Source organism: Moschus berezovskii, chromosome 10 (assembly GCF_049115385.1).
Source record: "Moschus berezovskii isolate FMDL1 chromosome 10, NW_MosBer_1.0, whole genome shotgun sequence".
Taxonomy (NCBI): Eukaryota; Metazoa; Chordata; class Mammalia; order Artiodactyla; family Moschidae; genus Moschus; species Moschus berezovskii.
The window spans coordinates 72,723,379-72,736,898 of record NC_142469.1 but is presented as its reverse complement, the minus strand read 5'-3'; the positions used below and the strand labels follow the sequence as shown (position 1 = coordinate 72,736,898).

The following is a 13,520-nucleotide window of genomic DNA, read 5'->3' as shown; positions in this document are numbered from 1 at the left end:
GGACAGTCTGGTGACGGCGGCGCTGTCCGGAGCCCAGCACTCTGCTCTTACGTGTTTCTTTCTAACCGTGAGACCATTACCGGCGAGGCCTATATGAAGCTGTACACATAAAGCATGGTCACCGTGGGCCACACTACCAGTGAGATGGCAGGTAAACGAACGAATCTTTTCTGGTCAAGAGGAAAAAAAGAAATAGCACTCTGCATGCTTCACTCTACAAGATGAATTTCTCTAGAAAGAATCCATTGAAAATGGCTGCAATGACAACAAGAAGTGAAGGAAGAGGACAGGTGACGTTCTCTTTGAAGGACACAGCTGAGGTGGATCCAGGTTTATCCGAATGTTCTACCTTCCTGAGCCGTAAGCCTTCATCCCTCAGGTGCCGGTTCTCTTCCGACAGCTTCATCATCTCCCTCTGCAGCCGCCTGCACTCCTCCATGAGCTTCCTCGTCTCGGGGTCATTGAGGGAAACACTGTGCGGCTTTGGCACGGCCCGTCCTGCTTCGCAGTATTCAGGAGAACGGCTTTGCTGGGTTCCATGTCGTTCAATTTATCATTTTCATTGGGCATTTCAAATACACATCTCAATTTAGAATCCATTAATTCATCGGGTTTTGCTTCTTTCCACACAGCTTCCATGTCTGAAATGTTTGGTGGAGCAAAGATGGTCTATACCATAAACTTGTGTTTACTCTTCTCATTGGGGTCATAGTCAAAAGGCTGCAGCATTACTGAAACGGTCACAGTCAATCCAGGGTCAATGATCCCACTGTTGGGCCGCACATAGTACCAACGAGGCGCTGTCCTCTTCACTTTGAAACACACCTTTCGATCTGAAGGATTTCGCAACTTAAGGTTTGTAGTGACTACATCTGTGAAGGGGCCTTTGAATTTGAGGTCTGTGGGCGGGTCGAGGACCAGGATCTGCTCGTGCTTCGCCATGGTCCCAGAGGCGGACACCATCGGAGACAGCACAGAGTGGGAGTGTGCCCGCGGCGGGTCGCTGGCTGCGGGCGGGGCGGGGGGGGGGGGGGGGAGGGGCGGGGCGGCTCGACGCGGGGCCAGCGCTCGGCTCCCGAACCTGACACCCTCAGCTCTGTCGGCGACTCGCTGAGTCGCTCGCCGGTCCGCAGCTCCGGGTCTCACAACTGACTCAATCCCACACCAGCTGCCAGCCGCGGCCACCCCAAGTTTAAAAAAAAAATGCTTCTGATTCTCCACTCAATCTTTTTTCTTCATGTCCTAAAAGGTAACAGATAGTTTATACCTTTCAAACCTCGAACTTAGTTATAATAGCTAAATAGTTATTCTCAACATAATTAAAAATGCATAAACTGCCTCCTTCCATGCCCTCATTAATTTAGATATTTTTACTTTAAAGAGTACAAATGATTCAATTATGGTATAGCTTGCTTAAGCAAGATACATTTATTCTGCAGTTAGGCTGAAAGGGTAACTGTCAAATTTTCTATTATAAACTTTCTCTTCTATTGCAATATAACGTAGGATCTGGAGAAGGGCCAAAGCAGGTTCAGAACACTAGAATTTGGGGAAATAATTTTTGATTATGTCTGAAATCTGCAGAACTGGAAAGGCAAAGTTCCGGTGAGGCAGTTTAAATTATTGTTTCTATTAATCCGACAGATTTTCATGTTTAATTTTATGTTCAAAAGCAATGAAGAAAACAAAAGTAATGAAACCCAAGAAAGGAACAGAGTGGCTACATATTACCTCCAGGTCAGTCAAAGGATGTGTTGCAAAGGACACGTAAAGAGGTCAGGCCAGTTGTGGGAGCGCTATAAAGGTGTCCGGTTAAGTGTTGCAGAAACATTGGATGAAATATCTAGAAGTCACACTTCCTTTTTTGATCATGCATTGTAATGGCTTATATCTAAGACTGAACTTATAATGCTTTGTCTAGACATACCATATAAGGTAAAAATCAGAGACTTTGTAGAACCTATAGAATAAGCTTCCCAGGTGATGTTAGGGGTAAAGAACCCACCTGTCAGTGCAGGAAACATAAGAGAGGAGGGTTCAGTCCCTGGGTTGGGAAGATCACCTGGAGAGGGTCATGGCAACCCACTGCAGTATCCTTGCCTAGAAGATCCCATGGACAGAGAAGCCTGGCAGGCTACAGTCCATAGGGTCTCAGAGTCGGACACGATTGAAGCAACTTAGCACGCAAATAATAAGTTACTTTCTGGAAAAAATTTAGATCAGACAACACTGGCCTATAAGTTAGCAAAGTCACTACGAAGAGGTCTTAATCTCAGTAATAAGAATCCACTGTGATAGATCCTATCGAGATTGTAGGAATGAGGGCTGTATTCCACAAAGGAAACTCAGCTCTTTGGAAATTTTGCTTCATGATATTTAGATCTTAAAATTGTAGGCATAAATGCAGACTTACTGAGTTTTCGCTGAGTCTCACCTTCCCTAATTTTCAAGGGAGATGATTAGATAGCTTCTGCCCCTGAATCAAAAGCAGGCAAATTTCCTATCAGGCAAGAATATAGGGATTCACTATGTTTAACATACATTGATCCGGTAGTTGATGGCTTTAGATTATGTCACTTATTAATACTCAGTCTTTTGTATTTTATTTATTTATTTAAATTTATTTGGTTCTTTCAATTGGCACACTCAATTTTGATGGCACACACTTCTGGTATTATATGTTAACAAGCAGTTTTATGTTGTGTTTATATACAGAATGTTAGGCAGTGATGGTCTAGTTAACCTGGTTTTGCTCTTATGCATTTCCTCCTTTGTCATATCGTACTGAAGAAGGAATTCATAGGGCCTGGACTCCATCTTAGGCCTGTTCATGCTGATCATGCTCAGCCACCTTTCCTATGGACTCTGAACTTTGTGTTTAGTGCCTATAAAACTGACAACAGAAGGATAAGACCCCCTCTGGAGAGGGGAACCTTAAAGATTGTATCTAGGTTACTCATCACCTAAGAGAAAACATACACTGATCACCCTCTTCCTCCAGACAGGCCATAAATTTTTCTGTATCTATCAGAGTGTAACCTCGGGCTTACTGATTATTGGCTAACTGTTTGACTGAACACATGAGCACATAGCACGTGAATGATGGGGTTATTGGGATTGTATTTTCCTTGGTTATGTAAGTCTCAAGGAATTTGGAGTGGTGGGTTCAGACACGTACACATGGGGTGTAAAAGATTTTCACAAATGTTGGTCAGGGTCCTTGGCTAAGAGGAGACTCTGCCTTGGGCCCGCCCGTGTAATAAACTGCACTTCACTATCTGCATTGTCCTTCTGAGTGAGTTTGTTTCCTGGAACACGTGGCTACATTTGGTGCATTGGCCGGGAAACTTCTCACTTTGAGGAGACAGGTCTTGTTTGAGGCCACTCCGAGGCTTTGTGGCTTGAATCCCCTAGAGGGGGGAAGGCGCCTCACTCCTCTGGAAGAATTCAGCCTTTCAACGCCCAGTTTCTTTGCTTTGGCAGGTAGTGAAAGGCAGCAAGGGAACTGAGCGCTCAGGTGAGGAGGAACCCACCCGGTAGGGTGGAAGAAGGGGCCTGATCATCCCCCTGGGAGGGACCAGAAGGGAGACACATAGGAAGCTAGTTTAGGTTGGCGACAATAGCTGCTCGGCACTCAGGTCGATGGCCATGCCAGGGATAAAGAAAGGGAACTTAGGGTTTAAGAAAGCCAGTCAGGAGGTGTATCCACACCGTCTTAGGAAACGTGCCGAGTGGTCACCACAGGGTTTTAGAAAGAGAATATCGAATTCTGTGTGCTCGTATTCTGCCCTCCCCCAGGAGGTACCCATCTACTGTGTGACCAATCATCTCCCCTGCCAGTGGAAACAGGTAGATTGGCTTCTCAGGAAGGCCCTGGGACGTGGGAATCCAGAGGTAAGAAAATGGGAGGAAGCAAATCTAAGGCCACTGTATTGGAGAATATGATTAAGATTTTTAAGAAAGGATTTGATGGAGACTACAGGAAGAAAATGACACCCGGCCGGCTCCGTACCCTTTGTGAAGTCGAATGGCCTTCCATGGGTGTTGGCTGGTCACCAGAGGGAACTGTGGACTTAAATCTCATAAAGGCAGTCTATCCTATAGTTACGGGAAAGCCTGGACACCCCGATCAGTTCCCGTACATAGACTATTGGCTGGGAATAGCCCAGTTCAGTTCAGTCTCTCAGTCGTGTCTGACTCTCTGCGACCCCATGAGTCACAGCACGCCAGGCCTCCCTGTCCATCACCAGCTCCCGGAGTTCAGTCAAACTCATGTTCACAGAGTTGGTGATGCCATCCAGCCATCTCATTCTCGGTCATCCCCTTCTCCTCCTGCCCCCAACCTTTCCTAGTATCAGAGTCTTTTCCAGTGAGTCAACTCGTCGCATGAGGTGGCCAAAGTATTGGAGTTTCAGCTTTAGCATCAGTCCTTCCAATGAACACCCAGGATTAATCTCCTTTAGAATGGACTGGTTGGATCTCCTTGCAGTACAAGGGACTCTCAAGGGTCTTCTCCAACACCACAGTTCAAAAGCATCAATTCTTCAATGATCAGCTTTCTTCAATTTCCAACTCTCACATCCATACATGACCATGGGAAAAACCTTAGCCTTGACTAGATGGACCTTTGTTGGCAAAGTAATGTTTCTGCTTTTAAATATGCTATCAAGGTTGGTCATAACTTTCCTTCCAAGGAGTAAGCGTCTTTTAATTTCATGGCTGCAGTAAGCATCCGCAGTGATTTTGGAGCCCCAAAAAATAAAGTCTGACACTGTTTCCACTGTTTTTCCATCTATTTCCCATGAAGTGATGGGACCAGATGCCATGATCTTTGTTTCCTGAATGTTGAGTTTCAAGCCAATCTTTTCACTCTCCTCTTTCACTTTCATCAAGAGGCTTTTGAGTTCCTCTTCAGTTTCTGCCATAAGGGTGGTATCATCTGCATATCTGAGGTTATTGATATTTCTCCCAGCAACCTTGATTCCAGCTTGTGCTTCTTCCAGTCCAGCATTCCTCATGATATACTCTGCATATAAGTTAAATAAGCAAGGAGACAATATACAGCCTTGACGTACTCCTTTTCCTATTTGGAACCAGTCTGTTGTTCCATGTACAGTTCTGACTGTTGCTTCCTGACCTGCATACAGGTTTCTCAAGAGACAAGTCAGGTGGTCTGGGATTCCCATCTCTTTCAGAATATTCCACAGTTTATTGTGATCCACACAGTCAAAGGCTTTGGCATAGTCAATGAAGCAGAAATAGATGGTTTTATGGAACTCTCTTGCTTTCTCCATGATCCAGCAGATGTTGGCAATTTGATCTCTGATGCCTCTGCCTTTTCTAAAACCTGCTTGAACATCTGGGAGTTCCCGGTTCACATATTGCTGAAGCCTGGCTTGGAGAATTTTGAGTATGACTTTACTAGCATGTGAGATGAGTGCAATTGTGTGGTAGTTTGAGCATTCTTTGGCATTGCCTTTCTTTGAGATTGGAATGAAGACTGAACTTTTCCAGTCCTGTGGCCACTGCTGAGTTTTCCAAATTTGCTGACATATTGAGTGCAGCCTTTTCACAGCATCATCTTTCAAGATTTGAAATAGCTCCATTGGAATTTCATCACCTCCACTAGCTTTGTTCGTAGTGATGCTTTCTAAGGTCCAATTGACTTCACATTCCAAGATGTCTGGCTCTAGGTCAGTGATCACATTATCGTGACTATCTTGGTCGTGAAGATCTTTTTTGTACAGTTCTTCTGTGTATTCCTGCCACCTCTTCTTAATATCTTCTGCTTCTGTTAGGTCCATACCATTTCTGTCCTTTATCGAGCCCATCTTTGCATGAAATGTTCCCTTGGAATCTCTAATTTTCTTGAAGAGATCTCTTGTTTTTCCCATTCTGTTGTTTTCCTCTATTTCTTTGCATTGATCACTGAGGAAGGCTTTCTTATCTCTCCTTGATAATCTTTGGAACTCTGCATTCAGATGCTTATATCTTTCCTTTTCTCCTTTGCTTTTCGCTTATCTTCTTTTCACAGCTATTTGTAAGGCCTCCTCAGACAGCCATTTTGCTTTTTTGCATTTCTTTTCCATGGGGATGGTCTTGGTCCCTGTCTCCTGTACAATGTCACGAACCTCCATCCAGAGTTCATCAGGCACTCTATCTATCAAATCTAGTCCCTTAAATCTATTTCTCACTTCCACTGTATAATCATAAGGGATTTGATTTAGGTCATATCTGAAAGGTCTAGTGGTTTTCCCTACTTTCTTCAATTTCAGTCTGAATTTGGCAATAAGGAGTTCATGATCTGAGCCACAGTCAGCTCCTGGTCTTGTTTTTGCTAACTGTATACAGCTTCTCCATCTTTGGCTGCAAAGAATATAATCAATCTGATTTTGGTGTTGACCATCTGGTGATGTCCATGTGTAGAGTCTTCTCTTGTGTTGTTGGAAGAGGGTGTTTGCTATGACCAGTGCGTTCTCTTGGCAAAACTATATTAGCCTTTGCCCTGCTTCATTCCGTGCTCCACGGCCAAATTTGCCTGTTACTCCAGGTGTTTCTTGACTTCCTACTTTTGCATTCCAGTCCCCTAGAATGAAAAGGACATCTTTTTTGGGTGTTAGTTCTAAAAGGTCTTGTAGGTCTTCATAGAACCTTTCAACTTTGGCTTCTTCAGCGTTACTGGTTGGGGCCTAGGCCTGGATTACTGTAATATTGAATGGTTTGCCTTGGAAACGAACAGAAATCATTCTGTCATTTTTAAGATTGCATCCAAGTACTGCATTTCGGACTCTTTTGTTGACCATGATGGCTACTCCATTTCTTCTAAGGGATTCCTGCCCACAGTAGTAGGTATAATGGTCATCCGAGTTAAATTCACCCATTCCAGTCCATTTTAATTCACTGATTCCTAGAATGTCTATGTTCACTCTTCCATCTCCTGTTTGACCACTTCCAATTTGCCTTGATTCATGGACCTAACATTCCAGGTTCTTATGCAATATTGCTCTTTATAGCACCGGACCTTGCTTCTATCAGCGGTCACATCCACAACGGGGTATTGGTTTTGCTTTGGCTCCATCCCTTCATTCCTTTTAGAGTTATTTCTCCACTGATCTCCAGTAGCATACTGGGCACCTACCGATCTGGGGAATTCCTCCTTCAGTAGCCTATCATTTTGCCCTTTGATACTGTTCATGGGGTTCTCAAGGCAAGTATACTGAAGTGGTTTGCCATTCCCTTCTCCAGTGGACCACATTCGGCTGTGGTCCATGTGATCAGATTGTCTAGTTTCCTGTGATTATGATTTCAGTGTGTCTGCCCTCTGATGCCCCCTCGCAATACCTACCGTCTTAGTTGGGTTTCTCCTACCTTGGGCGTGGGATAACTCTTCACATCTGCTCCAAGAAAGCGCAACCTCTGTACCTTACCTTGGATGAGGGGTATCTCCTCAAGGCCGTCCCTCCTGACCTGGAACGTGGAGTAGCTCCTCTTGGCTCTCCTGCGCCAATGCAAGAGCCCCCCAAATGGGCCCGTTTTTATGCCCATGGTGTAGGAAGAAAAATCTTGATGGCCCAAAGGTAACCAAGGATAAGAAGGAAATTTTACAGGACCCTGAAGGAGATGAACTTCCCCCACCACCGTATTGGATGATGGTCGTACCAGCTAGTATCACTGCGGCCACCAGAGGCCCATCCGGAGGAACCAGTCCGAGACTGGTAAGCCTCCCGGACTCCTCAACGGTCCCAACAGCTCCACAGGCTGTAGAGCCGCCCGCTCCCGGCCGGATTCAGCCTCACCTGGAAGGACAATGAGCCCACCACACTCTACCACCTCGGATGCTGCCACTACATTCCCTAAACTCTTACCATCCACTCCCGGTAAGTATTCCAGGACAAGGGGGAGGAACCACTGGAATTAGAAAGGCTCCGCTCTGCCAAAGAGCCAGAGAAAAGAATACCCTTGCAGTTGCCTCTCAAACAAGTTCAGCAACCCCCAATGATTGGGGAGGAAGGTAATTATCACCAAGCTCCTGTAGCCTATTACTATCAGCCCTTTTCGTCAACTGATATACTGAAGTGGCAAAAAACACCCCTGCTTACTCGGTGGAACCTCAGGGCATGTCTAGAGTAATAGAGACTATTTTCTGCACCCATTGACCAACCTGGGATGATATAATGCAATTACTAGCATCCCTCTTCAGTACAGAAGAGAGATATAGGATCAACACTGAGGCGAGGAAATGGTTACAGGAGATGGTTCCTGAGGGCACTGCTAACCCAGAGAAGTAGATAGAGCAAGCCCTCTCCACTGACAGACCTAATTGGGACTAAAATACAGAGGAAGGAAAATTCCAATTAGACAGATACCGGACAGCGATTATACAAGGACTTAAAAGGGGAGCCCGGAGGCCGATGGACATGTCTAAACTGGCCAGAATAGTTCAGAAGGGGAACGAGCCACCTTCTGAATTTTACGAGAGACTTTGTGAAGCCTACAGACTTTATACACCCATAGATCCAGAGGCTACGGGCTCCCAGATTGTTATCAATTCGACATTTATCTCGCCAGCATGTCCTGACATAAAGCGAAAGCTTCAAAAGACTGAGGGAGTTCTATCCATGTCTAGTTCTCAGCTGATTGAAATAGCAGATAAGGTGTTCCAAAATAGGGACACGGAAATAGAAAAGAAATACGAAAAAAGGTATAAAGACGAGCAGAAGAGAACAGATGAGAGGTTTGCAATGTTGGCTGCTGCTCTTGGAAAGTCTTCTGAAGACTTTTCCACACTGCCAAAGGAAAGAAACTCCCCTTAGATTCGAGGTCAGGACAGTCCTCCAACCGGTCCCAAAGGAGGCCTCGGGCTCCATTACAGCCAAATCAATGCACCCGATGCCGTGGGTTCGGTCGTTGAAAGAATGAGTGCCCAGAAAGAAGAAGGGAGAACAAACCCCTCCCAGTTGCAGAACTCACTAACATAGAGACTGAATAGGGATGCCAGGGCTCAATGACATCAGGTCCCCAAGAGCCCATAGTAACTTTAAAAATTGGGGACCAAGACATTGACTTTATGGTGGACACCGGAGCAGAATTGTCTGTAGTAACTAAGCCTGTGGCACCACTGTCTAAAAGGACCGCCGCCGTAACTGGGGTTTCGGGAGAAGAAATGGTTAAGTCGTTTTGCCAGCCCAGGAAATGTCAGATGGGGGGTCACCAAGTGACTCATGAGTTCCTCCATATCCCTGAGTGCCCAGTACCCCTGCTGGGGAGAGATTTACTCTCCAAGCTGGGAGCACAAGTGACTTTCTCTCCTGAAGAGAGGCCCACTTTTCAGGTGGGCACAACAACCTACTTACTCTCCCTCTCTGTGCCCTCTTAAGACAAGTGGAGGTTACATGAGCCCCCTGGAGATAAATGAGACAAAGCAACAGAGTTGGAGAGAAGGCTAATCAACTGTTCCCTGAGGTCTGGGGGGAAGATAACCCCCCTGGGCTAGCCAGACACCAAGCCCCTGTAATAAGAGAACTCAAACCAGGCGCCACCCCGGTGAGAAAGTGTCAATACCCAATACCCACAGAAGCCCGAACCGGTATTCTGCCTCACATCAATAAGCTAAAGCAGGCAGGCATCCTGGTGGAATGTCAATCAGCCTGGAACACACCAATCTTTCTGGTAAAGAAGGAAGGAGGACAAGACTATAGGCCCATACAGGATCCTGATTGGTCAATCAGGCCACTGTAACTCTGCACCCGACTGTCCCAAACCCCTATACCTTACTTAGCCTCCTCCCACCTAAAACAAGGATCTATACTTGCTTGGACCTCAAAGATGCCTTTTTCTGTATACGCCTAACACCTGCATCACAGCCAATCTTTGCCTCTGAATGCTAATGCTAAGTCACTTCAGTCGTGTCCGACTCTGTGTCACCCCACAGACGGCAGCCCACCATGCTTCCCTGTCCCTGGGATCCTCCAAGCAAGAACACTGGAATGGGTTGTCATTTCCTTCTCCAATGCATGAAAGTGAAAAGTGAAAGTGAAGTCGCTCAGTTGGGTCTAACTGACTGAGCGACCCCATGGACTGCAGCCTACCAGGCTCCTCCATCCACGGATTTTCCAGGCAAGAGTACGGGAGTGGGGTGCCATTGCCTTCTCCTGAATGGGGGGACCCAATCTGAGCCAATAAGCAGCAGCTCACTTGGACTTGCCTCCTGCAAGTGTTCAAGAATGCCCCAACCATCTTCGGAGAAGCCTTGGCCTCGGACCTGGAAGCTTTCCAGCCTGAAATGTATGGATGTTGGCTCCTGCAATATGTGGACGATCTATTGCTGGCTGCTGAGACCTGGGGAGAATGCTGGGAAGGGACCCAAGCACTCCTCCAATTGCTGGCAGAGGTGGGATACCGAGTGTCAAGGAAAAAAGCACAAATCCGCAAGGAGGAGGTAAGGTATTTGGGGTTTGTTTTAAGGGAAGGCACAAGGTTGCTAGACCAATCTAGAAAGGAAGTAATTCTGAGGCTCCCCATGCCCAAGACTCGGTGGCAATTCAGGGAGTTCCTAGGGGCCACAGGATTCTGCAGGATTTGGATTCCAAGGTATTCTCAAATAGCCTAGCCCCTATTTGAGCTCCTGACAGGGCCTGAAGAGAATCCAGTAAACTGGACTGAGAAATAGCAAAAAGCCTTTGAGGATCTAAGACTAGCAATCACCTCCACCCCCGCCTTGGGATTGCCAGACCTCACCAAACCATTCACCTTATTTGTGACCTAGAAAGATAAAACAGCCATGGGGGTTTTGACTCAAACCTTGGGAACATGGGACAGGCCAATAGCTTATCTTTCAAAGCGACTTGATAACATTGCCACTGGGTGGCCTAGCTGTCTGCAGGCAGTGGCTGCAGTTGCCTTACTGGTATATGAAGCCACAAAGCTGACTTTTGGCCAGGATCTGATCGTAAAGGTCCCACATGAAGTCAACACCCTCCTTCGAGGAGACCCCCACAAATGGCTGTCAAATTCCTGGATTATTCAATACCAGGGACTGCTATGTGAAAACCCCAACCTCTGTATTGAGCCTTGCCAGGGTTTAAACCTGGCAACGCTTCTCCCAACGGGAGAAGGTAGACCTACCCACGATTGCAAAGAAGTCTTAGAGGAGGTCTATGCTAGCCGTCCAGACCTCCGAGACAAGCCAATTTCAAATCCTGACTGGACTCTGTATACTGATGCCACCAGCTAGGACAGCTACTGTCAGGCTATGCTGTAGTCACAGAGAGGACTGTTATCGAGGCCGGCTCCTTACCACAGCACTGGTCAGCCTTACGAGCTGCGTTATGGGCCTTAGTCCAGGCGCTGCAATTGTCAAAGGGTAAGAAAGTGAACATCTACACCGACTCCCGGTATGCTTTTGCTACACTCCATGTACATGGGGCCTTATACTGGGAGAGAGGCCTTCTAACGGCCAATGGAAAGGACATTAAAAATAAGGGGGAGGTCCTGACTCTGCTAGACCCTGTCTGGAGTCCCACAGAGGTAGCAGTCATGCATTGCCATGGGCACCAGAAATAAGACACCCCACAGGCTCAGGAAATAGGCTGGCTGACGAGACCGCCAGATGGGCAGCCGAGGACAGAAAAGAATCCAGGGAAATCCCCATGAGAATATTTGTCCTAGCTGAGCTACCTGAGCTGGTCGTAGACTCCCCGACATACACTGAGGCTCAAAACCAACTAGCTTAAGTGGAGGGAGCCACCAAAACAAAAAAAGGATGGTGGGAGCTAGCAGGCAGTAAGCTACTTGTGCCCAAAGAGATGGCCCCCTCTCTGGTGAGCCAAGCTCATCGTATGACTCACCTCAGTTCAGTTCAGTTCAGTTCAGTCGCTCAGTCGTGTCTGACTCTTTGCGACCCCATGAATCACAGCACGCCAGGCCTCCCTGTCCATCACCAACTCCCGGAGTTCACTCAAACTCATGTCCATCGAGTCGGTGATGCCATCCAGCCATCTCATTCTCTGTCGTCCCCGTCTCATCCCACCCCCAATCCCTCCCAGCATCAGAGTCTTTTCCAGTGAGTTAACTCGTCGCACGAGGTGGCCAAAGTACTGGAGTTTCAGCTTTAACATCATTCCTTCCAATGAACACCCAGGATTGATCTCCTCTAGAATGGACTGGTTGGATCTCCTTGCAGTCCAAGGGACTCCCAAGAGTCTTCTCCAGCACCACAGTTCAAAAGCATCAGTTCTTCGGCACTCAGCTTTCTTCACAGTCCAACTCTCACATCCATGCATGACCACGGGAAAAATCATAGCCTTGACTAGACGGACCTTGGTTGGCAAAGTAATGTCTCTGATTTTCAATATGCTATCCAGGTTGGTCGTAACTTTCCTTCCAAGGAGTAAGCGTCTTTTAATTTCCTGGCTGCAATCACCATCTGTAATGATTTTGGAGCCCAAAAAAATAAAGTCTGATGCTGTTTCCACTGTTTCCCCATCTATTTCCCATGAAGTGATGGGACCAGATGTTCACCTAGGACATGAAAAATTGGAGGAATTGATCCGAAGGTATTTTCTGGTTCCTCGCCTCTCTTCTTTATGTAGAACGGAATCCCAAAATTGCAACGCCTGCTCTCAGATTAACACCACTCCAGGATGCAGACCAAAACCCCCAGGTATCCAACTAAAATGTACCCTTCCCTTCGAACATCTGGAAGTGGACTTCACTGAAATGAAACCTCACTGACACTACTGTTACCTGCTGGTCTTGGTATGTACAGTCTCAGGATGGGTGGAGGCCTTCCCCACCCAAACTGAAAGAGCCTCAGAAGTGGCTCAGAGCCTGCTTAGGGAAATAGTTCCTCGATTTGGATTCCCCACCAGCATAGGATCAGATAATGACCCAGACTTCATACCAGATCTGATACAAGTAAGTAAAGCCATGAATATAAAATGGAAGTTACATACTGCCTACCGGCCTCAGAGCTCCGGAATGGTAGAACGAACTAACCGGACACTAAAGGAGATGCTTTCTAAATGGATTATAGAGACTGATTGTTCCTGGGTGGATTTACTTCCCATGGCCTTGCTCAAACTCAGGATGACCCCACTGTCCCACGGCTACTCTCCCTACGAAATTGTATAAGGGAGGTCTCCTCCCATAATAAGACAGGTAACAATTGATATACTTCAGGTAAGAGGAGACGGGATATCACAGCAGATGGAATAACTAGGTAAGGTAATTAACCAAGTAACTAGGTTTGTGCAAGAAAGAATACCGTTCCCCTTCAGGGAGCAAATGCATGGGTTTATACCAGGGGACCAGGTATGGGTGAAAGACTAGAAACATGACACACTAGCCCCCCGATGGAAAGGTCCATATACTGTTGTTTTAACCACCCCTACTGCAGTTAAAGTTGCAGGCATTGCCCCTTGGATCCATCACACCAAAGTGAAGAAGGCATACCACGCTGACCTGGAAGACGCCGAGTGGACCGCACAGAAGGACCCCACCCATCCATGGGAAACCAAGAT

The 13,520-nt window shown here is 46.7% G+C and overlaps 1 pseudogene; it reads right to left on the bottom strand.

Moving 5' to 3' along the window:
• Nucleotides 1–214: 214 nt before the first annotated feature.
• Nucleotides 215–964, bottom strand: LOC129560970 (vesicle-associated membrane protein-associated protein A pseudogene; annotated as a pseudogene).
• Nucleotides 965–13,520: the final 12,556 nt, after the last annotated feature.